Raw genomic sequence first — 25,026 nt, forward strand, 5'->3', positions numbered from 1 at the left:
GGTCTTAGAGCAAATTGGGATGGTTTTTCTGAAGAACTTATGATAATAATCATGATTTGTAGATTGGGTTGCATACACGGACAAAAACCTACCCCACTAGGTTCCGGAATATCTCCGTGGCCAAGTGTCCGATTCCGGATTTCTTTGTAGATTCTGAAAATTGACATTTGTCCGGTTCTTTTGAGGGGTGAACGAACTTATTTGGTCAAAAGAGGCCAAAAATACAGCATTTTTAAGGTTTTTTCGGTATCTCGCATCAGACGTTCGGACTGTAAGGGTTAAAAATATTGTGATTTTTTATGAAATTCCGACGTACAGTACTGCAAAAAGCGTTTTTTATTTTGTCGGAAAAAAACCTTCTACAAAATATAGATATATTGAAAACTAATGATGGCAAAACAACTGAGCTGACATTTAAAATATTTTTGTTACTCAAATTTTGAAACCATGGTCTGTAATTTCTATTTTTAATTATGTTTGTGCTCCTCTTTCTCGTATTTGGACAGAGTTTAAGGACATAAACTCCAAAAAATATTTGCAGCGACCAAAATATTTACAAGAAATTCTTCACGCAAAGAAATTCCGGTGACCATCGAATGCTCAATCGCCCTAACCCATCCGATGTTCAAATTTATGACCATCGGATGTTCAAAGGATTTCCAAAATCACCAACACAAACGCATTCTGAATAACACGATTTTGTTCATGTTCTAGTATGTGTGATATTTGCGCACACCGTACTGTCAAGCGAAGAATTTCTTCTTCGTCCTCTTTAAAATAGCCGGCCCTTCTTCGTTGCCAGTTTGACGTTTCGCTTTAATCGCAGTAGGCTGTGCCCGGTTTGCCAGCTTTATTTTCGCGTATCAAAGGTAGTCGGACCGGGAAAGTTTCCGCCGGTGATTCCGTGCTCGCCACACGATCGTGAGTGTCAAAAAGTGGTTCCCGAGCGAGGTCAAAGTGGATCTTGAACCCCGACTAGCGGGATGAAAACAATTTTCTAAATGAGGTAAGTTTTGTGCGCGAATGTTGGAAAGTTTAAAAGCGTGAAATTTCTGACCCTGCGTTAAAATATTTTTAGAAAAAAAAAAAAAAACTCAATTAGGTTGACTACTTTTATTAAGGATGAGTGAAACTGACGTGAAGAATGAGTTCGAATGTTTACTTAAACGTAAACATAGGCAAACAACTAAAAAAATGTTTACAAATAGTGATTTTTCTTCCCGTTTGTGACTGTTTAATTTTGACGCAAAGAGGACTTTTAAGCAGTACCAGTATTATTTCAAGCAAAACAATGTTAATGGACCAAAGAAGAAGTGAAGTGTGTTCTTTCTCACGTCTTTAGAACGAGCAGGATTGGCTGTTTTTATCATTTGCTAGATTCGAATATTGTTTCAGTTCTTTAAAATAAATATTTACCCTCCTTTGGGGCGAATCGGGACACATGGAGTGAATTGGGAAATCGAGGTGATTTTTTATTGGTTCCGGATTAACATACACTTTTTAACAAAAACAGTGCATCGGTTTCCAAATTTCAAGCTTTTAAATTCTCTAAAACCTTCTGTCCCTATTCAGACTATAGTCCCGATTCACCCCAGATGACGGTACGATAATTAATAATAACGTAGCTAGCAAAAACCGATGTTTTATAAATCCGTTTTGAAAGACATTTCTAGAGTTTTTTCATGAAAGGTTATGTATATTTTTTTTATTTTTGGGTTTTGTTTGAACCGCCTTGAGTCAGGGGTATTTTAAAACACCCAAAAATCAAAAGATTGTAAACTTTAAAAAACGCCTTTTTTAAATAACTCTTTTTTGAATCTTTTGAGCCACATATATTTTTGTGCAGGATTTTTCCTCTAAGTTATGAAATAAAGAAAAAAGAATAATTTTACAAAGTTGCTTAAAAAAATTGCAGTTAGAAAAATTATTGGTAAGTAAGTTTAGTTTCTGATCCTCTTTAAAAATGTATTATGAAAATTATAAGTTCACGTACATTTAAAAATGTTGTTTTATATTTATTGAAAAGATCAGACAGTTTCGCAAAAGTTTTATTTTCTAACATTGAAAATTCATTTTAAAAAGCTGATTTTTAACAATATTTTGGTCCAAATTTTCAATATTTTCAAAAAAAATACGATTTTTCAAAAAAATATCATATCTTCCAAACCATCACGTAATATGGCTCAGCTGATGTCTTTTTTAGTCCTCTGAAACATCTAAAAAATCAGAACAAAAAAATACGTGTTTTGGAAATTTAGCTTTTAGTGACAAAAAGTTAAACAAAAAGTCGGAAAAAAATCCGTGTACCTATTTTTTCCGAAAACTTAACATTACCGAAGATACCAAATCTATCAGAAAAACTTTTCTATAGATACAAAATTTCATACATTTACATACCCCAGCCTCCAAAATTGTATGGAAAAACTAATAATGCAAAGTGAGTTCTTTCGGCATAGAGAATGTATGGACAAAGTTTCATCCAAATACTCTAAATACTCATATACATTAGGGTGGGTACGTTTTTCAAAAAGTTCTCGGATTATGTTTTAGTATGGTTCCCCTTGTAGGGCATGCCCATAGGGACTTTCATGCCAAATATCAGCTCATTTGGTTGTAAACTGGTTGCGCGCATCAGGGTTAAAGTTTACATGGGAATTACTATGGGAAATTGGAACTTTTTGTTCAAACGCTCCTACAGGTCTGGGAAAATCACGCGCCAACTTCTGGTATGGTCAGGCCTATGGGGAATGGTCTGGAGAACACTTTTCCCGAAGAGAGCATATGGATTCGTTGTCCCTAGACCTGGCGCATCGGCAAACAATCCGATGTCTCCGGAATCAACGGTTTTTCTTCAAAAAGCATCAAATTTTCCTTAGCATGCTATGAAAGCTTGATGCACACCGCGACGCCATACGTCAGGCAGCTACCACGTGGGTGAGAAACGGCTGGAATATTTAATTGCAAACCTTCTTTTAACTAGAAAATGATCATTTTGAGTAATCCTGATATTATTTAGTCGAATTCAGAATCTTTGCATAGCAAATTTGTATTTTTTTGCAAATATTTCAACCACGTGGTAGCTGCCTGACGTATGGCGTCGCGGTGTGCATCAAGCTTTCATAGCATGCTAAGGAAAATTTGATGCTTTTTGAAGAAAAACCGTTGATTCCGGAGACATCGGATTGTTTGCCGATGCGCCAGGTCTAGGGACAACGAATCCATATGCTCTCTTCGGGAAAAGTGTTCTCCAGACCATTCCCCATAGGCCTGACCATACCAGAAGTTGGCGCGTGATTTTCCCAGACCTGTAGGAGCGTTTGAACAAAAAGTTCCAATTTCCCATAGTAATTCCCATGTAAACTTTAACCCTGATGCGCGCAATCAGTTTACAACTAAATGAGCTGATATTTGGCATGAAAGCCCCTATGGGCATGCCCTACAAGGGGAACCATACTAAAACATAATCCGAGAACTTTTTGAAAAACGTACCCACCCTAATATATATATATAAAAAAAACTAGTATTTTTTAAATCAACGCTAAACGATGAAGCAAGTTTTCGATAACAACAATAAATATTGTACAATTTAAAAGATTGAAATAGTAGTTTATGCAACAAGTTGCAAAAAGATGATTTTTTCAGCACGAGTCGTACATTTATCCAACGAGGTTCACCGAGTTGGATAAATACGAAGAGTGCTGAAAAAATCTAGTTTTGCAACGAGTTCCATACAAAATTTTTTGCAATTCCGAAAAACACCTATTGAGTGAAACTTTAAGTCAAATTTTCATGTATTTATTGACAAAAAATCGTTTAAATAAAAAAAATGTTGAAAAGTGTTACTTTTCGAAACAAGTGCTGAAAAGTTCAACTTTTCAGCACCCATTTCAGTGCTGAAAAGTAGAACTTTTCAGCATTTATTTTGAAAAGTCTTGCTATTCGATTCTGTTATTTTTGGTACAGAAAAGTAGGCTATTTCGTCGTTCAAGAATGACAGGAAAAGTAAGTAGTTTCACGACGGAATTGAAAAAAATTTATTCAACCTTGTTCAGGCTGATCGTACAATTCTGCTTGTAAAACATTTGTGTGCTACTTTTTTTTACAAAAAATCCACCAACTAAGCAGAGTGGCTTCTATGCTAATAGTGTTTAAACAAATAATAAAACTAAAAAAACATTATGTAAAAAAACATCAATACTAACGTTTTGGTTTTACTTTTTACTTTCTCTTTTTGTGAGTGAAATAAATTTAATCATCCAATCAACCAAGATGATGGCAGCACTAGTGGCAATTTGAGCCTGTTTTCGGGCAACCCGCATGGCAAAACCTGGGCATACCGGAGACCACGGAGGAGACCAAGCAATCGAAACTGCCAAACCCACCGGAAACAGCTGATGCCGTACAAGCAGTACTCACGCAAGAGGCGGCGTTTTGAAGCGGTCGACGTTGGACAGATTATTGGGAAGCAGTGGGGCGATTCTCTCGAAAGGTGTGTTTGGGAGGGTTGTGTTGAGTTCAATCGTTCTGACGTTGTTTTTATTTTTTAGGAGGATTCCACCACGGAGTACAAGGCTCGATCGAGGATCAAGGAAAAATACTCCGACGCCATCGTTCCGGATGTGATGACCGCAAACACCATGCAAGTTTGTTGAATCGAGCTCAACTTGACTCGTAAACTTGAGTATGATGGTCAACCTGCCGGAAGATCACGTTATTTTGACACACATTGCCAGCCGGAAGCACAAGAACCGAAGCGGACACGGTCCGGAACATTGACGCGCCGAAGAACAAGTGTGAGTGACTTCATAGAACCTGTATTTTTTTAAACAACATCTTTCTGCTTAACAGTCCAACTCCAAATGCTTACGAGCCTGGCGAAACCGTTTCCGCTATCAACCGGCTCAAGACAAAAGCTCGATGGTGGGGCGCCGGACATACAAGCTCGCCTGACCGACGTCGATGCCCGATTGTCGTCGACAGTCTCCTGACTTCCGCCGAGTTGGTCCTTCACCCAGGCGTCGATCTTGAAGCCTACTCAGAAGACTCAGTGCTGGCCGGCAACGATCGCCGCTGCACTTCACCAACAATTGCGGCGCAGCTGTCGGATCGCCCCTCACGCAACCTTTCTGACCGCGGATCGCGTCGTCGGACCTTCAACAGCCGCAATTGCAAACCTGACCGAGCCGGCCAGACGAACTACGAACACAAGAACTTGCGTGTGCGAACGTTGCTGGTCCGTAGAAGCAACTCCCAGCGCCCTCAGGTGGTGCAAGCCGACGCCAATTCGGGGGAATGATCGACAACATCAAAGCTAGGGCTCTCGAGAGAATTTCCGGCTCGGATCTGCAAAGATTGCTGTCAAACTTCAAGACCCTTTCCGACACGCAAATCGCCGGAAACTTGATCGACTGCAAGCGCAAACTCATCCTGCGCGATCTGAAACTGTCGCCAAAAAGCTCGTGATTAATTATAGTCATAGGGATGACCAAACAACTTAGATCCATTAAAAGGTTGTGTGTGACTTTGTATTAAACTATAAGTTAATTGATTATAACTAATAAAAGAAGGTGCTGTATGTTTTTTGATGAGTAATTTTCTCTTTTGGGAGGAATATTTATCGAAACAGCCAATTTGTCCTGTTAAACCAAACATCAAACTTAATCGATCGTGATTTCTTGGTAATTTCGATTAATTAAGTTTGAATTTGTGTTAACAGGAAAAATTGACTTTCGATAAATATTCTCTGATGATTTTTGGTTTGTGTCCTGGGATATCGAATAAATCCATCTGGTGGCGAAAAGTGGAACTAACCCAGAATGCTGCTACCTATAGTGGCGCCGCCAGTGGTGAATAGGGGAAACTTCAAAAATTTTGCTTGCGACGGCACGCATACACTGAAACGAGCTGTCAAGTTGCCAAAAATCCTTTTGAACATCGGATGGTCAGCTCGCTTTGAACATCGAATGCGCATGATCGTTTCTGAACATCAAACGTTCAAAAATTTTATACCAACGTTCAAAAAATTCGCATTGGCGGTTTTGCGTGTTGAAATCACTCTAAAAAATAACCCTTCAAGGTTAACACGAAATTTCAAAATGAAAAATAAATGTTCTAAATGAAAAATTACCAGTCTTCCCGAAACGCGCGCACGCCCTACACGCCGTACAAGTTTTCAGTGCAGATGAACCTCAAACACACCAGGCTACCATGTTCGAGTTCTCCCCGCACGGCGCACTCAAGTTTACACGCGGTTTAAACACGGGGTGCACACCTCGGGTACAACGCCGTGCGAGCGAAGAGCGTGTAAAGAGACGAAAAAATGACTGCTTCTCACTCTCTCTGTGGCAAACACTGTAGTGTGACTGCAGCGGAGAATGAAACACCGCTTTACAGCAGAGGGAGCGTGAGGGAACTATTTTTGTCTCTTTTCTGCGTCGTCGGCTTGCACGAGGTTTGTACCCGGGGGTTCGGTTTAAAACTCGAGGTTCGTGTGCGCGTACAGACTGTACGCGGCAGAGTTTAGGTTTGCTTGTACGCGTGCACACGCGGTGCTGGTGTTTGATCGAGTACAGAAAACAGAGAACGCGGTTGAACGCGGTGTACGGGGATCACTGAAAATTACCCTTCTGGGTCAATGTAGATTCAAAAATTACATAAAATTTCCCTTAAATTGACATTTTCCAAACAAATTTACTGTTAAGTAACGGAAAAAGGCTGAGTTTTTAAAGCTTTTTTAGTGTTTTTTTTTTCGATGAAAAATACGTTTTTTTCGGAATTCTGAATACGTTGTCAAATCAGGTGTCTAATTTTACATAAAAATCCCTTTGACACCATATTTCAATCTCATCACCGTTTCAGGCTTCAAATTATTGAAAAACACCTCTTTTTTCGCATGTTCAATGATGAAAGGGGTCGTACATCCCCTCCGTCACGAGATATCAAAAAACCAACATCGGATTCGTGATCAGGGACAAAAATTACCCCTTAGGACAAAGTTTCATGCAAGTCGAAAAGGGGTCGGGGAAACTTTCCCGATTTCGTGTGAGTTGGTAGAGAATTACCCACATCCCAAATATAAACAGTTCAACACAGTTTCAAAAAATCATTATTTTAGAAAATAAAGGGTTGAGATGGTAAAACTTTGTTTTAACCTAAATTGACTGTTATTTACGGAATATTTGAATATTATAAGCTTTCTAAGCCCTTGAAGAGCAACGTTACGAAAAGATCAACTTTTCACAATTGTGTTTTTGCTCTTTGCAACGTAGTTAAATATTTAATTTTGCGTAACGTAATCGAATTTTAGGGATCTGTAAAGGCCAAAAGGTGAAGCATAGTGAGCTGCACAAAATGGCGTTCTTAACAAAATTTGGCCCAAAATGCACGTGCGACAAGTTAGCCGGACGGCGACGAAATGATGAACTACTTTAAAACTAGGAAGAGCAATTTGCTTACAAAATTGGAAATCAATTTAAAATTTCAACTTTTGCCATTGAAGTTCTCGCAATTATTGCCGAAATTTCAAACATCTCATTTTGCTCTTTTCATTTGTCAAAAAGATTCTCTTTTGATGAAGATTCCTGTTTCGCAACTTCATCGATTTTTTTAGTATTCAAGCATTTTAAAAACTATTTTTGCTATTACAGCAAAGAACCCGAAATTCTATTGGAATATGCTACAACCATAAACATAGATTTCCTTTAAAGAAATTTCCAGCAAACCAATTGTTCTATTTCCCAGTTTATTAAATGTTGTGTAATTATTAGATTTTTCACCTTCTCTGCAATTAAATACATCATATTGAATAAATCCCACATTCTAATCCTCGTAATTATCTCGCCACAAGGTTGATCTGATTAAGTTCCTCGCTGCTAAATAATTCACTGCCGTACTCACTCCAAACGCCACACTTTGTTCCCACCTTACCTAGTTTATGGTTCATTGGACCCAGAGCAACGGCTCATATGTAACATTTTGACGGCGCAGAATATTGCCCGATAAGCGCACAATCATTTAGGAATAATTTATGCCATAACCTGGAGGTGGGGTGGCAAAACCCCAGCGCATAACTGGCAACACTGCTTTCCATGTATTACACGGCTAAAAGCGCGAGCGATTATTTGGTAAAATCACGCATGTAATAAAAAATCTTACAAAGTGTCAGAATTTGTGTAAAAGTGTAATAAATTTTGAATCAGAAAAAAAATCCTTAAAATTGCAGGTCACCAATCGATGACGTTCCAACTAAACGCCCACTTAAAGTAATTTCCTATAAACAAGTGCAATTGTGCCATGAGGGGGAAAGTGCCCCACTTTCGAACCATTTTCCATTCCCCTCCCTCACAGAGATTAGTGGGGTGGAAAAAACTCATCGAGGACATAAATAAATGATGTATTATTGGTCAGTGGGCCGTGAGTGGGGTTTGCGTGCTTTTGATGAATTAGTGAAGGCTCTTCCGAGAACTTATTGTAACGATTACGTATACGTTGGTGTTTCGAGAAACGTTGAGTTTTGATTTATGACCTCGTGGAATTAGAGACCTAACATGTTGATGTTGAGTGCTTGGTACTGTAGCAGCAACAGTTTCCAGAGTATAAATGATAATGAAGAACCACCAAAATAAAACAAAAATTATCTACTTTAAAAATATCAAAAATTCATGTTGCCATCACTTCAGCTCGAACTTATTTTTCCTCAATTCTCACCGGGTTCGACAGGAGGCAACGAAATTGGAGCCTTGTGCTAAAATTAGAACCTTTTGCGCCATTCTTGAACGATTTTATCGATTTTCTGCCCGTCCTGAGCCAGCAGTCCACACTGGAATTGGGATTGAGGAGACGATGGGATTTGCGAGGATTCTATCTATTGGTATGTAAACTGAGTATCGCAAAGCTATAAAGTTAAAATTTGATTTAATAAATTTAAGAATACTTGGTGTAAACATTTTTTTTAGTTTTTAATTATCTTTTTTTATCATTTTATCATTTTATCATTTTATCATTTTATCATTTTATCATTTTATCATTTTATCATTTTATCATTTTATCATTTTATCATTTTATCATTTTATCATTTTATCATTTTATCATTTTATCATTTTATCATTTTATCATTTTATCATTTTATCATTTTATCATTTTATCATTTTATCATTTTATCATTTTATCATTTATCATTTTATCATTTTATCATTTTATCATTTTATCATTTTATCATTTTATCATTTTATCATTTTATCATTTTATCATTTTATCATTTTATCATTTTATCATTTTATCATTTTATCATTTTATCATTTTATCATTTTATCATTTTATCATTTTATCATTTTATCATTTTATCATTTTATCATTTTATCATTTTATCATTTTATCATTTTATCATTTTATCATTTTATCATTTTATCATTTTATCATTTTATCATTTTATCATTTTATCATTTTATCATTTTATCATTTTATCATTTTATCATTTTATCATTTTATCATTTATCATTTTATCATTTTATCATTTTATCATTTTATCATTTTATCATTTTATCATTTTATCATTTTATCATTTTATCATTTTATCATTTTATCATTTTATCATTTTATCATTTTATCATTTTATCATTTTATCATTTTATCATTTTATCATTTTATCATTTTATCATTTTATCATTTTATCATTTTATCATTTTATCATTTTATCATTTTATCATTTTATCATTTTATCATTTTATCATTTTATCATTTTATCATTTTATCATTTTATCATTTTATCATTTTATCATTTTATCATTTTATCATTTTATCATTTTATCATTTTATCATTTTATCATTTTATCATTTTATCATTTTATCATTTTATCATTTTATCATTTTATCATTTTATCATTTTATCATTTTATCATTTTATCATTTTATCATTTTATCATTTTATCATTTTATCATTTTATCATTTTATCATTTTATCATTTTATCATTTTATCATTTTATCATTTTATCATTTTATCATTTTATCATTTTATCATTTTATCATTTTATCATTTTATCATTTTATCATTTTATCATTTTATCATTTTATCATTTTATCATTTTATCATTTTATCATTTTATCATTTTATCATTTTATCATTTTATCATTTTATCATTTTATCATTTTATCATTTTATCATTTTATCATTTTATCATTTTATCATTTTATCATTTTATCATTTTATCATTTTATCATTTTATCATTTTGTGTGTGTGTGTGTGTGGTCCAATCCAATACCCGCTAACCGGTAGCGATATTATGGGAAAGTATAATTTGTATCAGACTTTGTATATGCCGAATGCTGATACAACTTATTTCAGTCCCGGGTATTAGGTGGTGATAGCCCTCGCGCTGCTTCCAACGACCCATTTCAGAATGACAGAGCTCCTTGCGGTCCAATTCCGAGGTCGCTGGGCATTGTTCGGCCCCGCTTAAACATAGAAGCAAGCATCTGAAGGAAACTCGATCTATATTTAGACTTCCAATCCCCTCAGGCAAATCAGGGATCAGCGCGTATTTAATATGAGAAAGAGATAACATGTTTCAACACTACGGATCAATTCATTTCTATAGTGTAAACCTTCTGATGGCCGACTGCTTAGCGTCCCAGACCACCAATCCGGAGGTGTGAGTTCGAATCCCACCTGATTCATTTTCGTTTTTATTCATATTCAAAGTTCAAATTCCTGATTCCAAATTTCAGAGGTACCGGCCGGGATTTGATCCCTGAACCTTCTGCTTGTGAGGCAGAAGCCGTAACCATTAAGCCACGGAGCCGGTTTCATTTTATCATTTTATCATTTTATCATTTTATCATTTTATCATTTTATCATTTTATCATTTTATCATTTTATCATTTTATCATTTTATCATTTTATCATTTTATCATTTTATCATTTTATCATTTTATCATTTTATCATTTGATCATTTTATCATTTTATCATTTTATCATTTTATCATTTTATCATTTTATCATTTTATCATTTTATCATTTTATCATTTTATCATTTTATCATTTTATCATTTTATCATTTTATCATTTTATCATTTTATCATTTTATCATTTTATCATTTTATCATTTTATCATTTTATCATTTTATCATTTTATCATTTTATCATTTTATCATTTTATCATTTTATCATTTTATCATTTTATCATTTTATCATTTTATCATTTTATCATTTTATCATTTTATCATTTTATCATTTTATCATTTTATCATTTTATCATTTTATCATTTTATCATTTTATCGTTTTATCATTTTATCATTTTATCATTTTATCATTTTATCATTTTATCATTTTATCATTTTATCATTTTATCATTTTATCATTTTATCATTTTATCATTTTATCATTTTATCATTTTATCATTTTATCATTTTATCATTTTATCATTTTATCATTTTATCATTTTATCATTTTATCATTTTATCATTTTATCATTTTATCATTTTATCATTTTATCATTTTATCATTTTATCATTTTATCATTTTATCATTTTATCATTTTATCATTTTATCATTTTATCATTTTATCATTTTATCATTTTATCATTTTATCATTTTATCATTTTATCATTTTATCATTTTATCATTTTATCATTTTATCATTTTATCATTTTATCATTTTATCATTTTATCATTTTATCATTTTATCATTTTATCATTTTATCATTTTATCATTTTATCATTTTATCATTTTATCATTTTATCATTTTATCATTTTATCATTTTATCGTTTTATCATTTTATCATTTTATCATTTTATCATTTTATCATTTTATCATTTTATCATTTTATCATTTTATCATTTTATCATTTTATCATTTTATCATTTTATCATTTTATCATTTTATCATTTTATCATTTTATCATTTTATCATTTTATCATTTTATCATTTTATCATTTTATCATTTTATCATTTTATCATTTTATCATTTTATCATTTTATCATTTTATCATTTTATCATTTTATCATTTTATCATTTTATCATTTTATCATTTTATCATTTTATCATTTTATCATTTTATCATTTTATCATTTTATCATTTTATCATTTTATCATTTTATCATTTTATCATTTTATCAAACCCAGTCCAGTTATTTTAAAATTATTAGATTAAAAAATTGAGGTAAAAAAATATTTTTTTTATTTGTACGATTAATTGACAAAATACATGAACATTTTGACCTACAATTTCTCTCAAAGGGTGTTTTCAAGAATTGCAAAATAGTAGTTTATGCAACAAGCATAGCATAGCATAGCATTGGTGTCTACCCGTAGCTGCTACTTCGTTATTGACCAGGACCCCCAAACATTGCTCCGTGGACCACAGATGAAAAGTAGGAACCAATCATCACCCCTTCGCAATTTTCAAAGGTCCCTATCGTGCTGATCAATACCGACGCCAGCCACGACCAGTGGTAAGACACGGGGAAGTGGATGGGAATGTTAGTCCGATACTTGAGTGATGGGACCGCCAAATCGACTGCGTCTCCGACAAAGTATCACATGAGTTTTGAGGGGTTAGTAAGATGGGTATAAGGTCAGGATTCACCGTGGTAGGTGATGCGACCATAAGCAATTTGTTTATCAGTTGCAAATTTATAGGTCTTAGGCAGCCGGCTGCTGTAAGACACACAATCTATGATTTAGAAATAGTTTTAATTCGAACGCGGCGCCAAATTATCATTAATTCCCTCGTCGGCGTGCCTTCCGAGCAACGACGCTGTGAGAAGGACTTTTTCCTCCTTTTACTATTTAAGCAATATATTAAATTGTATTTTCCGTGGTTTCCGATTAAACTATATCAATACTTTATAGTGAGGTTTGCAATGATTTCATCGTGTTGCAGGAATTTATTACGAAATGTTTCGAAAAAAGTGAACTGCGAGACCGACAAAATTGCGAACAATAGTAACTGAAAATTTCGTTTCGAGCAGTTATTAATAAAGCGACACTATCACGAATGGTACATTTTTAAGCCGAAGTCGTTATAGGTAGTTTTATCTTTTACGTTATATTTATAATTATCGGAAAAATAAGATCAGAGTAAAAGGAGAACGAATCCGTGAAAACGACGCATGAACTCGAGTTAGACATTCTCGTTTAACGACCGGTATATTAATATTTACGCGACTTGAAAGAAGGAAATAAGAAAAAGAAGAGGGAAAGTGGGGAAAAATATGTAAAATATAAGATGTATACAAAGATTAATTAAAGTAAATAGATAGATTGAAATAAATAGATAAGTTAAAATAATGTTAGATACATTAAAATAAATAGGTCAATAACAAAACGAATAAAATAAAATTCATTCATGCTTCCATCCATACATGAGCCAAATGATAGAATTCACCAATTGTGGAAACTCACAAATGACTCTTCACAAAAATATTCATTCACCCGCATCACTCAACTCAAACATACATGTCAACATAGAGCAGACTCACCCAGGGTTCCCAGTGTCGCATAAAACACGCTGGCTTCCTTTCCAGTTATAAGACACTTTTAAATCACGAAGGTATGCTTTTCCGCCTAATACACACTTGTATTTCAACAAACGGTTCTCGATTAACCCTTTTCATTCAAGTTTTTAATGATTCACAACCCAATAGAACCTTATACCATCCCCAAGAAAACAAAATAACAACACTTTTATCGGTTCAAACTGTTTACCACAACACATGTTCTCACACAATCTGTATTGCTCTACGCGTTCACATTTTTAACACTTTTACCAGTCCTTTGAATAAGCTATTCCATGCTTTTGCTGCTGTTCACTGTAAACTGAATATTTTGCACCTTACAGTTTATGACTTTGTTTGTTTAGTTCGTATACATATAATCAATCGATTCATCAAACCAAAACAATCCCCAGCACTACAACAATCAGCTTTTCTGCTGGCAATCGGCGATTCTGCACGTAGAGCCCAAACGTCAGTTTCCTCAAGCAAGCGCTTGGCAGAAAAAAAGAGCAAACAAATCACCCCATCACACCCACGCAAACAAAACACCAAAGCACCCACTGCAACTTGACAGATGAAACTTCTACCACTTCAATATAAACATCAACAAAAGCTAACACCAACACAAACATGCATTTGAAAAAGCTTTGGGCAAGCTTGACGTAGTATGACGTTTCTTCGGAAGGAACAGGGGAAATGAAACTTCGCGAACGTTCCAAACAAAAACAACGAATTCGCTAACTGCAAATAAATCACATTTTTCGCAATAATTTCAAAAACCATTACTGAACTTCACTTGATTCACAAAGAACACGTCGCGAGCTACCGAAAAAACCCAACTTCTGGGTAAATTGTCGAATTATACACACAACAAATACAAAAATTCGCGGAGCCACGAACAACCGATCTAATCCGTTCCATCTGCCAAAAAGCTCTCCCTGTTTTCAAGAATTGCAAAATAGTAGTTTATGCAACAAGTTGCAAAAAGAGGATTTTTTCAGCACGAGTCGTACATTTATCCAACGAGGTTCACCGAGTTGGATAAATACGAAGGGTGCTGAAAAAATCAAGTTTTGCAACGAGTTTCGTACAACATTTTTTTCAATTCCGAAAAACACAGATTGAGTGAAATTTTAGGTCAATAAATCGTTTAAATCAAACTAGACCTTTTCAGCATTTATTTTGAAAAGTGTTGCTATTCGATTCTGTTATTTTTGGTACAGAACAGTAGGCTATTTCGTCATTCAAGAATGACAGGAAAAGTAAGTAGTTTCACGACAGAATTGCAAAAAATGTTGTATGGAACTCGTTGGATCCTCTTTTTGCAACTTGTTGCATAAACTATTTTTTTTTGTTGACCGTATTAAGATTGAATTTAAATGAAATGTGGTTTTCAACATTTAATTCAGCATTTATTTATTTCAAATTCAAATTAATTAATTTAAGTTTGAAATCATTTAGTTCTGGCAGCTATTGCCTTCTTTTTTTCAGTGTCCTCTTTGGCAATGTTTCATGATAGAAAAGTAAACTGAAAAAATTAAACCATTTTCTTTTGAAGACTTAACGAATAAATAATAATAAATAATTGTTTTTTTCAGTGTCTAATCAGCTCGGAAAATGGAAATTAAATATGTCTATTTTGACCTTTCTTATAATAATTACATTTAATTTACATTCTAAGTGGTATGGCTAAATTAACTTCATCTTTATTGTATTTTTCGTTTTATTTTTAAATGTTCACAATCATTTATTTACTTCAAATTGTTTGAATTTTTGCATTGAATCGAACACATTTTTGAGAAAAAATGAATACATTTTTGAAAAAATCGAACACATCCTTTAACGAAATTAAATAAATCAACTGTAGATGCGAAATTATTTTTGGAATCGTAAATGACTTGTCATTCTTATAGGTATTGATCGACATTTGTATTTCAATTGCTATTCATGAAAAAACACCTAAAAATGTGTAGAAAGAGTAAATTATTTTTAAAATTCAAATCAACTTGACTTTTGGCTGAAAAAGTTGATATAAAGTTATCGAGAAACTATACTACGTCTTAATGTTTATTCTGCAAAGACCTCATCAAATCTTACACTTTTACAAAAAATACCAAATCGATCAGACATTTTTTTCTCGACTTACTGATTTCTAATATTCACTTCTACTAATGATGCAAAATAAGTTCTCAGATAGGTGGAAAGCATGAACAAAATTTCATGTAAACAAAAAATGAAAATCCCGAAAAATAAAATTTCTAGACAATTTCTCATCAATTACAAGATCAGACATTTTTACGTTTTATTAGAGATTTTTCATGTTTTATGTAAAAAAAAGTTCAGATTGTTTGTAAATTTCTATGTTCATATTTATTTTCACATTTGTTCATTAAAAATGTATGACTGAGTAGATAAATCCATATTGACGTATCATAATCTGTATTATAAGAATTCAATTTTCTAACAAAACTGAGAGAAATCTGAAAGATCTTAAGCTTGTAACCATTCGAAACGAACAACCAACAAAAAGGATACTTCTTGATATAAATTATGTTGAAAAAAATTACATCGATTATTTTAATAAAGCAATGTCAAGTTTTTTTTCCAAATTATCAGCTTTCAGCTAGAATGAAGTTCACGGACAATATCAATCACTCTGTACTCACTGAATACATTTTTTGTAGAGTTTTTGCTAGAAGCCAGTATAAAATCACATTTACAAATCAAAATCATCAAAAATAGTTAATTAACATCGATGAAATCAATTTTATTTCGCTCCACTGGTCCGGAAATTAAACAATTTTGTTTTTCCTCCGCCGTTTCCAGTCCCAAATGTCATGTCAACATGAGGATAAATTGATTGATAGCTTCGACAAACAACACAATCACACACCACCAGCTAAAAACTGTAGCACCCCATCAGCAGTACTCACCAATACTCGACCGGAAGTTTGTAGTCCACCAACGGCTGCTGTCCCATATCCTATTTCATGACCGATGAGTTCGCCGGGGCTCGGAACTGACCTCAAGTATCAATATTGATCACCACATACACACACTCACACCCTGCTCACTACTGCTGCTATTTGGTTGCGATTTTTTTTCGTTTCTATTTTTTTCCTCTTTTCCTCCAGCAATCACTTTCAATAAATTATTTATCTCCGACTTTTTTTTTCCTTTTTTCGATGCACACACACACTGTCACTGAAATGCTAAGATTTGGTGGTGATTGGGGTTGTGTGCAAAGGGTGAGCGGGAAAACAAATTTTCCGCTCGTTTTTCACTACCTTTTCGGGATATGTGGGTAGTGATGGTGGTTCTTGTCGTGCTGGTGTGGGGTGTGTGTGGGATTGGGGACAAACCCAAACTAAACGGCCACTCACACTGATATGTTGTTTCTAGTTGGTTGAGGATTCACTGAACAGAACTAAAATGTCACTACTATCCATGCACTCTGAAAGTAAAGAGAATGAGAAATCTGATGTTAGGATATTGCTGTATCAAAGAAAATGGTAACAATTTCAATAATAAAATTTGAGTATGAATGAACAACACAGTAACAGTAAAAAAATGCAATGTTGAAAACACCTAAGGCAGTTGCAAATATTTTTCAAAGTTTCTGTCGCCCTTCCCCCTTCAAAATTGGTCTAAAAAATCAGGGGGAAAAAATATTGTTCCAAAAAACTTCTAAATTTACATGAAAATATAAGTGAAAACAATCTAAAATGCATTTTTCTGCATTGATAATCATATTTAGCACGTTTGGGCTTTTTTTAAATGTTTTGAATTTTTATGAAATTCCAATGTACCGCAAAAAATATGTTTCGCAAAAATATAATTTTCATCAATACTAAGATATTTTAGAAATTAATGATTGCAAAACAACTTGACAGGTGTATAATACATTTTAAAACATTTTTTTCATTAAAATGTTGAAACCATGGCTCATAATTTCAATTTTTATACTATTTTTATTTCCCTACCCCCTCGATTTCGGTCAGAGTCGAGGGGCATAAACTTCAAAAAATATTTGCAACGGCCTTATCCTTGAAAAAAGTTGTCTTAATTAATGCTCGTAAATGTTAATTCAATAGAAATTGATGAAAATATCATCAGTTCAGCAGGAAGGTTTTTGGTAAGGTATGATGTTAAGGATATGCTTTAAACAAGCGTTGCTTTCTTCAGTTTAGATTCTTCGTCAAATGTAAAACAACACTTTTTCTGAACCGATTTCTTTTTTCATGAAAGATTTTCTGTCAAAAAAGGGTAATCTTACCTCAGAAGTTGGTAATTTTTTATAATTTTCTATTGAATTTCACTATTTTACACATTTTTCCAGAGTTCCCAAATGAACCGGTTAGGCTAGGTTCACCAATAAAATTGGTTCGGCTTAAGCCTCCTTTTGTGGTTCAATCCTGGTTCAGTGAACCATGAACCATGGCTTAAGCCAGGCTAACCCGGCTAACGAAAACTATGACTATGCATAAGTGTTACGGTGCAACAATGCTACCGTGTAACAAATATAATGATGAGACATTGTTACACCGTAACAGTGTTACACCGTAACATTGTTACACCGTAACATTGTTACACCGTAACATTGTTACACCACAACATTCGTTGCAACACTGTTACGGTGTAACAGTGTTACGGTGTAACAGTGTTACGGTGTAACAGTGTCACGGTGTAACAGTGTCACGGTGTAACAGTGTCACGGTGTAACAGTGTTACGGTGTAACAGTGTCACGGTGTAACAGTGTTACGGTGTAACAGTGTTACGGTGTAACAATGTTACGGTGTAACAATGTTACGGTGTAACAATGTTACGGTGTAACAATGTTACGGTGTAACAATGTTACGGTGTAACAATGTTACGGTGTAACACTGTTACGGTGTAACACTGTTACGGTGTAACAGTGTTACGGTGTAACACTGTTACGGTGTTACGGTGTAACAGTGTTACGGTGTAACAGTGTTACGGTGTAACACTGTTACGGTGTTACGGTGTAACAGTGTTACGGTGTAACAGTGTTACGGTGTAACACTGTTACGGTGTAACACTGTTACGGTGTAACACTGTTACGGTGTAACACTGTTACGGTGTAACACTGTTACGGTGTAACACTGTTACGGTGTAACACTGTTACGGTGTAACACTGTTACGGTGTAACACTGTTACGGTGTAACACTGTTACGGTGTAACACTGTTACGGTGTAACACTGTTACGGTGTAACACTGTTACGGTGTAACACTGTTACGGTGTAACACTGTTACGGTGTAACACTGTTACGGTGTAACACTGTTACGGTGTAACACTGTTACGGTGTAACACTGTTACGGTGTAACAGTGTTACGCAGTAGTAGATTTAGGGTTGAACAGTATCATGGTGTAACAGAGCTCGCCGTTTAGCCTAACATTCTTTGATCAGGTTCAAGCCTGGTTCAAGCCAATGGTTCATTTTGGCTAGCCTCGCCTGGTTTGAACCAAATGAACCATGGCTCACGGCGCTCGTTGAGCCTGAGCCGACGATGCTTGCCGACGTGTGGAGTGAACCTGAACCAGAAAAATGAACCTAGCCTAGCCGATGGCTTAGGCTAGTGGGAACACTGCATTTTTCTATACAGAAAAAAATGTGAATTTACTCAACACGGAAAAGATGAATCACATGTAAACTAAGTTGATGTAAACTTGAGATTCGAGGTAAACGGTTGAATCAAACGTAAAATCATGTTATTACGTATAATTTATTGCAATTTTACATCAAATTGCATTTAAATAAACAAATTCTAATGACGTGCAACAGTGTTACATCATACATGATGTAACATTCGGAAATATTTTTATGTGTGTACACACAAAAAAAAATCCGAAGTTACATCATTTATGATGTAACACTTTTGCATGTAATTAAACATTTAAATTTAAATGCAATTTGATGTAAATTTGCAACAAATTATACGTAAAAATTGATTTTACGTTTGATTCAACCATTTACGTCGAATCTCAAGATTACATGAACTGAGTTTACATGTGATTCATTTTTTCTGTGTCGAGTAAATTCACATATTTTCTCTGTGTACACGAGGCTGTCCCAAAAAAATGAAAAGTTGTCAAATCTTCGGTGCTCACCCCTTGAATGATAAATTGGGATGTCAGGAACAATGTTTTCATACAACAAAAAATTCCCAAAAATGGTTTACAACTCGCGCGCGGAGCTTGAATGAAAAAAGTGCATTTTCCGAGTATTTTTCAGAAATGCGCGTAACAATCATACTAAAGTCATTCAAATTTGGTCGCCTTGGGCTTCAAGTGATAGTTTAATGTCCCCTGAGATATTTGCATTTTAGTGAACAAAAAGTGACGAATTTTCAAAATTCTTGGTATATAAGCGTTTTTAACATAAATCATTGGCTACTATGATTACAAACGAGAAAGCATATATTTTGGATATATTTATTTTGTTCGCTCAAAAACGATGTTTGTAAATAAAATTTCATGAAAAAACATGAGATTTTCTCAGAATGTGACGTAAACGACATATTTAAAAGTACTGCTATGTGCTCTTCCGATATGAACAAATAAAGCTCTAATGGGTAACTTTTTTTGAAAAAATAAGTTTTTTATAAATGAATTTGTTTCATTCGAATGTACATACATAAAAAAATCACGTTCACAGCTTGGAGATATGAACTTTAATAAAATTAATTTTGATTTATGATTATGTGTCGTTTACGTCACATTGTGAGAAAATCTCATGTTTTTTCATGAAATTTTACTAACAAATATCGCTTTTGAGCGAACAAAATAAATATATTCAATATATATGCCATCTCGTTTGTAATCATAGTAGCCAATGTTTTATGCTAAAAACGCTCATATACCAAGAATTTCGAAAATTCGTCACTTTTTGTTCACTAAATAGCAAATATCTCGGCTTTGCGTAGACATAAATTGAATGTTAAAAAAAAGCAAAATGATCTCCGTAAAATTTCCTATAAGCTGAATGCATTAGTTTTGGCTGCAAAATTTTGTGGCAGGTTTTGGGGAGTGATTTTTGAAATTTTTTGTCAAAAAAATACAAATTTTTCTCCTTAAAACGCCCTGCCATGCCCGAACACAAGCTTTTATGGACTATGTCTATACAGGAATTTGTTCAGGGGACATTAAACTTTCACTTGAAGCCCAAGGCGACCAAATTTGAATGACTTTACAATGATTGTTACGCGCATTTCTGAAAAATACTCGGAAAATGCACTTTTTTCATTCAAGCTCCGCGCGCGAGTTGTAAATCATTTTTGGGATTTTTTTGTTGTATGAAAACATTGTTCCTGACATCCCAATTTATCATTCTAGGGGTGAGCACCGAAGATTTGACAACTTTTCATTTTTTTGGGACGGCCTAGTGTACACACAAAAAAAAATTTCCGAATGTTACATCATTTATGATGTAACACTTTTACACGTCATTAAATATTTAAATTTAAATGCAATTTTATGTAAATTTGCAACAAATTATACGTAAAAACATGATTTTAAGTGTTAAACAACCAAGAACGACAAATCACAAGAAAACATCAACTGAGTTGGCATGTGATTATTTTTTTTCCAAGTCGAGTAAATTCACATTTTTTTTTTCTGTGCACATTCTGATGTTATAAACATTCGGAAATATTTTTCCGTGTGTAGTATAAACAGTCAATTTAAAGAGAATGCATGCAGAATATGTTAGTATTGATTTAATTTTTTAGAAAATATTGTTTTCAAAAAGATCGGAGCAACTAAGGGTCGTATCAACAAAGTCCATAAAAGCAAAATATAGAGAACTTTCTCAACTCTTCAAAAAGATTTTTTTTCAAATGAAGGCAAAATGGGCACTAATTTCTCGTTCTGGAAATTTCTAAAAAGTTGACATTTGATGTGAAATAAACATAACCAATTTTTTACCGTGTATCTTTTCTTTTTTTCATTGTAGTGCTTACCTACAACTTTGCCAAAGACACCAATTCGATGGAAAAAATCATTCAAAAGCCTGTAGCTTTATTGAATTTTCATATATCATTTTTGTATGGACAGCTGCCAAATTTGCATGGAAAATTAAATGGACAAACTAATTAAGCACAATGGCTTCTTTGGGCATACCGAAGGCACCAAACAAGTTTCAGCCGAATTTAAAAATACAAAAAAAATAAATCTGAAAAAGACCAAAATCGTAAAGAACTCCTCTTAGAAGGGTACTTCCAGCATATGATGATTCATTTTGATGCAAAAATTCGTTAAATTGAAAATTATTGATAGATTCACCTTTACGATCATCTGTAAACTTTTTAGATTATTTTTGTACTGATTTGATAAAATTTTAGAAAAAATAAAGTCAACGCTATCTCAAATTATCAAATTACATGCTTCAAAAACGAATTTTTTCATGTTGTTGTTTCGATTATGACTACAAAAACCAAAGGTGATACGTTTTGTAATAAAAAAGTTCACTAGGTTTATAATAAGAAATGCATAAATTAGAAACAAAGAGTTTTTTTTTAATAAGGATTACCAAGCGCAACATAATTTGCGATTAAAATTAAATGTTTAGGCTTTAAAATATACTAAACAAAAAGCTTCTCCTCCTCCTTTACCGTTAACCCAGAATCCATCTAATTAATTAACATCGTTTTCCACTCTATGCACTCTTATTTCAAAATGTGCGATTACAGGAATCCCCCTTATCTTCCAACAATCCTGGTCAGCAAAACCACGCTCCGTTACTAGGCGAAATTCTCTGCCAACACGTTTTCTGTTTTATGCAAATAAATTTTCATCTAACGAGACGACGACGACGACGAGGACTCCACCAGCAGCGAAACTCGAGCGAGAGACAGTTTCATTAAAACTTTATGAAAATTACCTCCAGAAAATACCAGCTGGCTGGCTTCGTAGAAAACAACAGAACATCGATTTTCCCAAGCCAAAAGGTTATTGCATAATTTGATGTCGGCAGAAATAACACCACGGGGGACGATAATAATTACCCGCGAGAAAATTGTTATTATCAATGTGGTGGTACCGACACAGTAATGCTGACCATGATGGCGGTTAATCGTTAATCGAGGAGGACATTTTGCCGGTTAACGGTTATGTTATGGGTGCAGTGAAATTTTAGAAATTAGCGGGGAAAAGTTTGTCCGATTCTGATAATTTCCTTTGCCACAGAATGAGGTCAAATATTGTTTTTCTAACTTCAATGTGAAATTATTTAGTTTTGGAAACTCTATCCCAAACAATGTCGTTCAAAACCAGAAGAAAATGCCACGTGTGAATTTCCCAACTATTCTTAGCACACAAACAAGAGAACACGTGCCAGCGTGGTGCACTCCTTTATGCAATCTAATAAATTCAAGAGATTGAACGACCCCAACCACCAACAACAATGGTGCTGGGTTTACGCTGCAATTAGTTCCTTCTGCAATATCATATGCTTTCCCAAGAGTCAGGGATGGGAAACTTCTTTTGATATTTTTTGTAAGGCTTAACAATCTTTTGGTGCATTTCTTTTTGTCGGTCTCAACTTAGAAAATTAATTTAGTAGGAACAAGATTTTTACCATCTCTAGAAAAATTACAAAATAACAAGATGCTCACACATGCACTGAGCAAAATAAACCAATTTATTTGCGCTCACATTTTGCTCCCCTTTTCCGCTTAGAGTAAGCAGAAGACTCTTCCATGAGCTTTCTTGAGCATTTGCGGTTGCGGGGAAAAGGATTCTCGTCTCGTTACACCTATCCCTGGGTGATCACACTTCTTCATACACACACATACACGAACGTACCATCTCTCGGTAGTCTTGACATAGACAGGATGTCTTCAAAACCAGAAACACGCACACATACACACACAAGATAGCATCTCAAAGTGCAAAATTTCACCGAGTATCAGAATCCTTGCACATGAACGCACACGAGAAACTCTTAACCCTCTTCAGAGAAATGATTTAATTAATTGCAGTATGGTTAAAAGACATTGACTTTTTAATTTTTTTATGCTTTTTAACCCTGTACCACCCATTTTTTTTCGAAGAAATTATTTTCCCGTGTTCAGGAGTTCATTTTGAGCAACTTTTGTTCTACGAAAAACTTTACTTCTCTTGTTTTATTTTTTTTTTCTCTCATTTTTATTATTTTAATTTGCATTTATCTTGTTTAGTTTATGTTTGTTTTTGGTAGTCTTTGGCCTTACAAACATTCAAAGCCAATTAATGCTCAATATCCAATTTTTAACTTAAGAGCAATTCTCTCAGATTTTGGTCATTCGAGTTTTTTTTTGTATTTTTTAATCCGACTGAAACTTTTTTGTGCTTTCGGTATGCCCAAAGAAGCCATTTTGCATCATTAGTTTGTCCATATAATTTTCCATACAAATTTCGCAGCTGTCCATACAAAAATGATATATGAAAATTCAAAAATCTGTAGCTTTTGAGGGAATTTTTTGATCGATTTGGTGGCTTCGGCAAAGTTGTAGGTATGGATAAGGACTACACTGAAATACATGATATACGGAAAAAAATTAAAGATTTTTTATTTAACTTTTATTAACTAAATCTTGATTTACCAAAAAAAAAACTTTTAATATTTTATTTTTTCATTTTTCAAAACTGATTTTTTCAAAAAATCAATATATTGGTCACACAAATTTTTCGATGTAAAATCAAATTTGCAATTAGAAAGTACCTTAGTGAAATTTTGATAAAGTACACCGTTTTCAAGTTAGAGTTATTTTTAGGTAACTTTTTTAAAAAAAAGTCGCACTTTTTCATTTTTCAACATCAATGCACATACATACATTTAAAAAAAATTTGAATAGCTGAGAAAATTCTTTATATTTTGCTTATTTCAACTTTGTTTATATGACCCTTAGTTGCTAAGATATTGGCATGCAAAGGTTTAAAACATGAAAATTGAGGTTTTCCAAGTCTCACCCAAACTTACGGTCCGATTTACAATGTTAAAATATGAAACATTCGTGAAATTTTCCGATCTTTTCGAAAAAAAAATATTTTTAAAATTTTTAAGCCAAGACTCATATTTTAAAAGGGCGTATTATTGAATTTAATAAAAAGAAATAATTTTTTTATATTTTTTTTTATCATAATATTTGGGTACCCTAACATGTATAGGTCATCGCTGAAATTTTCATATTATTGCAGTTTTAGTGAAAAAGTAGATTTTTTGCCGTTTTCGTCATTTTCCCATTTTTGCACGTGGCGCGTTGAAAAACCCAGTTTTGCCTTCCTCACTGAGGTAAGGCTATAATCCTGCTCCAAAATTGAACTTTTTATTTTAAGCTCGAAAACCCACCTTGATGTATACATATCGACTCAGAATTGAAAACTGAACAAATGTCTGTGTGTATGTGTGTGTGTGTATGTGTGTGGGTATGTGTGTGTGTATGTGACCAATAATGTCACGCAGTTTTCTCAGCACTGGCTGAACCGATTTTGACCAAACCAGTCGCATTCGACTTGGCTTAGGATCCCA

At 33.7% G+C, this 25,026-nt stretch overlaps 1 long non-coding RNA gene across 1 annotated transcript; it reads left to right on the forward strand.

The window, feature by feature from the left end:
• Window positions 1-596: 596 nt before the first annotated feature.
• Window positions 597-5,543, forward strand: LOC120431552 (uncharacterized). Its single transcript, XR_005607912.2, has 4 exons — window positions 597-1,006; window positions 4,239-4,489; window positions 4,548-4,793; window positions 4,849-5,543. It is a non-coding gene; the product is annotated as an uncharacterized LOC120431552 (long non-coding RNA).
• The last annotated feature ends 19,483 nt before the right edge of the window (window positions 5,544-25,026 follow it).

This window comes from Culex pipiens, chromosome 3, assembly GCF_016801865.2.
Source record: "Culex pipiens pallens isolate TS chromosome 3, TS_CPP_V2, whole genome shotgun sequence".
Taxonomy (NCBI): domain Eukaryota; kingdom Metazoa; phylum Arthropoda; class Insecta; order Diptera; family Culicidae; genus Culex; species Culex pipiens.